The following is a 4,692-nucleotide window of genomic DNA, read 5'->3' on the forward strand; positions in this document are numbered from 1 at the left end:
TTTTATTGATTTCAGAGAGAGGAGGGGAAAGAGAGACATAAACATCAATGAGAGAGAAACATCAATCAGCTGTCTCCTACATGCCACCCAGTGGGCATCAAGCACACAATCCAGATATGTGCCCTGACTGGGAATTGAACCATTAACTTCCTGGTGCATGGGATGACACTCAAACAACTGAACCACACTGGCCGGGCGAGAGGTGATTTTCTTGACACATCATCAAGATGGAAAGTACAAGGATAACAAAAGTGGTGGTAGCCTGGGTCTTTGTGTCGAGAAGAATTCTGAGGCTGTGCCTGGCCTCAGAGAGAAGGAAAGCCACAATCAATTAGTGATTCCTAACATATAGGATGGAGAGTGGTAGCAGGTGTGCTATATAACTGTTATACCTGGACCAGTGCTTTGATTTATTTCTTAATGAATAGCTAATAGTTATTTCTAGGGAAATAGCTTGTCCCTTATTCATGGTCTTTCCTACTTCCCAAACTCCTAGTTAATACTCTAGGTCTACAAGATGTTTCAAGTGTAGCCACCAAAGGGAGCAAGCAAAAGGTGACAGGTACACACCCAGAGAATCAACTCCTGACCTTAGTTTTATTGTGACTGTCCTTAACCACCTAAACTCAGTTAGCCAGAGACGAGCAAACGAGATAATTCAAACAGTGAAGGAGGGACGTTGGGCCAAAAAGCTGGGCCTCGAAACTACATTCACCTGCACTTCATGTGTCAGCTCTGATGTCAATACAAAGATATTTTGATGGTGAAAAACACTGTAGAATCAGTGTATTATAATAAAAATTGGGGCAAGAATAAACTGTGCAATATTCTTTTTTGTGTTTTGATTCAAAAGCAATTGTCATCCAAATCCAATTTCAGAATCATTATTTTTGTTTAAAAAATACTAAATATGAAAAGGAGGGGTCACAGCTTGAGTTTCTGATATTGTGCCAGATTTATCGAGTCAAGCAAAGAACTGACATTTGGAAATGCTCTTGTTTACCTGTCCATCTAGAAACTGCTCTCTAGAGATCACTGCCCAAGGGGCCAAACAATAATCCAATAATTTTCTGGTCACAATAAAGACTCATGCCCAAGATTCCAAAGTAAGAAGGAATATAAATTATTAATTTGTTTACTTATAATTTCACTCAGAAAATATTTTTCAACCTTATTTTTAAAAAATATGTTTTTATTGATTTCAGAGAAAGGTAGGGAGAGGGAGAGAGATAGAAACATCGATGAGAAACGTCGGTGAGAAACATAGATTGGCTGCCTCCTGCATGCCCTCTACTGGGGATCAAGCCTGTAACCAAGGCAGCTGTCCTGACTGGAAATTGAACTGGTGACCTCCGGGAACATGGGAGGATGCTCAACCTTATTCTTAACATTTCTTTAATCTTTAAATTTCCGTTTGTTTTTCTGTAATGTCAGAAAATGTACTATTAGCAAAACTATATTACAGATAAATTTATGTATTTTTGTACTTCCAAACATTACTTGAAAAGTGTAATGATTATATCTGTTTGACTCTCCAAGGAGGCCATATACTCTTGTTCTGACATTTCTCTCTCTCTCTCTCTCTCTCTCTCTCTCCCTCTCTCTCCCCTTTTCCCCCCTAAACCCCCCCCATGCTCTCTCAATTAACTTTTATACTCTATTAACTCACTAATACCATACTTTTAAAATCTTGTATTCCATTTTAGTTCTGGAGATAGCCTGGATTGTTTTTGCTTAAAGTTTTACATACAGTTGAAGTCAGATTTCAGCTGGGGCTGAGTGATCAGAAGACTTTTGGGCTCTGATGGCTCCCTCCCATGGTTGAGAAGACTGATGCTAGTTGTTAGCTGGGAGCTCAGCTGAGGTTGTAGAATAGAGTGCCTATCATAGCCTCTTCATGTAGCTTGCAAGGGCTTCTCCCTGCACAGCGTCTGGAGCATAAGAGGGAAGTGTCTGAAGACCAAGCATTTCATGAAGCCCAGGCAGAAGCTCCAAGGCTTTTTAATGAACTAGCCTTGGGTGTTCAAGAATGTTACGCCCACCATGGTCCATTGGTCAAACAACTCACCAAGTCCAGCCCAGATTCCAGAGAAGGGTAATTAGACATGATCTTTCGATGGGGGCAGTGACATGGTCGGTCACCTTATAGAGGAATATGTGACATGGGAGGTATTTTGGAAAATATATTCTGCCAAATCCATATTTATTCTTTAAAAAGGCATGAGTCATATATTTTATTCTAAAAATTTTCTGGTCAAAGTGCTTAGGCCCTTGGAGGATAAGGGTCAGATTTCTTAGAGACCTTAAAAAATGTGGGGAAATGCAATTCAGTTACAGGCAGAGACCAGGCTATATGTACACAGAGGACAACGGAGAGATGTATATGGAGAAAGGCCATTGGGTTAAGAACTAGGAGTTGGGAGTTCTAATCCCTATACCCTGTAGGTCTTTCTTATAAATTTAAATAAACCACTTAATCTCTAGACCTCATACTTCTTGTCTATAAAATGACAGTTAAATTTGACCAGTACTTTTCTATCCTGGCTGCATGTTCCAATCATATATGAGAAGCACTGAAAAAAATATAATCTCTTACAACCTCCTTAAATAAATTAGGTTGATGCCAGGATTCTTTTCTTTTTCTCCCTAATAAATCAGGCCTGAGAAACACCAGATTGAATCTGTAATACTTTGTCAACCACACTCAGCTTTATTCAGAGTATCAATTATGAACCTTGATAGAATCACTGGCAATATGTTTGTTAAAAAAAAATCTGGGGTAGGGCACAGTAATTGATATTTTCAAAAAGCTCCCCAAATTACTTCAATATAAGCCAGGGTTGATAACTTCTGTTTCAGAGAAGTAATTTTAAAACTTTAGCAGGCACCAGAACATATTATAAATTATATGTATTTTTAGTTTCCTTTGTATTATGATGTTTTGATGTCTTAAAAGCCTTTCTGGCTGGGGAGAGACTGACATTCCCAGAGCCAGCTAATGCCTAACAATAACTTCATGTGCAAACCAACCAAGTCAGGGTCTTTGCCCCCAACTACCTCCTTATCTAACTCTCACACACCAAGCCAGTATTTCTCCTGTCCCAAATCACCCCAGGGCCAGGTACCAGGTGACTAGAGACCACAACTTTAGCTCAAAGCACCAGAATCATTCAAACTAGCCAGTCCTACACTGTTGGCTCTGCACCATCTTGACTTTCCCTGGAAACCCCAATAAAGGCTCTGTCTTAAATCTTCCACTCACTTCTGTCTTCTGCCTCCTGACCACCTAGTGTTTCCACCTGTGGCCCTGCATGGCATGAGGTGCTCTCTCTAGGGTAGTGGTTCTTAACCTTGGCTGCGCATTAGAATCACCTGGGAATCTTTTTAAAATCCTGATTTCTGGGCTTCATCCTCCGGAAATGGTATGGGCTATATTTATGTGTATATATATATATATGAAGAAATGTAAAGATAATTGGAATTATTTAGCCTGTAGAGAAAGGGTTTCTCGACATCAGGTCTATTGATGTTTCAGGCTATATAATTCCTTGTTGTGGGGGAGAGGATGAGAAGGAAAAGGAGAGGAGGGAGGTGTTCTCCTATGCATGTAAAATCTGTAGTGTCATCCCTGGCCTCTACCCACTAGATGCCAGGAGCACCCTCCCACAATCCCCAGTTATGATAACCAAATGCCCCATTAAGATTCACTACTGTAAAGGCAGTTACAGTCTTCCATTAAGTAATTGAAAATAAATGATCAACTTAATGGGCACCTATTTTTCAACTCTACTCTACAAAACAGTAATAAACACTATTCACAACTTTAAGAAGGAACTAATAGCCATATATTTAGTACTTGAAATAGCTTCTCAGGTGCTGCCCTTTGAACAGGATGTTAGCATTAGAAGTCCTAGCTCCTAGGAACCCCTCTCCTCTTCATTTTTGTTTTCCGTAGAACCCAGAGAAGGGGGTCGGTCATTCTACATTTGTTGGCAATGAAAGGAACTGACATTTGTTGGGTGTCTGTTTTGTGTAAGTCAGATGTCTTACACGTTTGCATTGCAACATCTTCTCAGTTTACCCTGTAAGATGGCTGACCCCACATCACAGATGAAGCAGCTGAAACCAAAGGCATGCGAAAACTTTCCCATTATCACAGAGCTTGCAAATGCAGAGGCGGGTTCAGTTCCAGGTGCTTCCTGATCTAATGTTTGCACTCTTCCCACCACTCCATCTTACTACTGGTCTAGATTACTTCTGAACCCTTCATTTGCAATTTGATTTTCTAGTATCTTGAAAGTGTTTCTAAATGAGGGAAGCAGAAACATAATTGTTAGCTGAGCAGTCTATTACAGTGGAATTCATGATATCATGTGGTTAGTAAGTTTCCAAGATTAGAGGCATTTGGAGTAGACTCCCTCCACCTTCTTGCTTGTCTCCAAGTACAGAAAGAGAACCTACCAAACACTAGAGCATCCTGTCCTGGAAGCAGAGCCAAACTCAAGGCTCCCATCAGAATCCATGTTCACTGGAGGCCCAGAGACGACAGTTGGAGTCCATTAGATTCAAACACTCTGCAATTCCATCTAGTTCTCCAGGTGGGTTTTTCAATGTATTGGTTAATTATCTCGCACAATGACCCATCTACTGTAAAAGATACATTGATTAACGGCAAAATTAAATTAGAGGTAT

This window comes from Myotis davidii, unplaced genomic scaffold (assembly GCF_000327345.1).
Source record: "Myotis davidii unplaced genomic scaffold, ASM32734v1 scaffold402, whole genome shotgun sequence".
NCBI lineage: Eukaryota > Metazoa > Chordata > Mammalia > Chiroptera > Vespertilionidae > Myotis > Myotis davidii.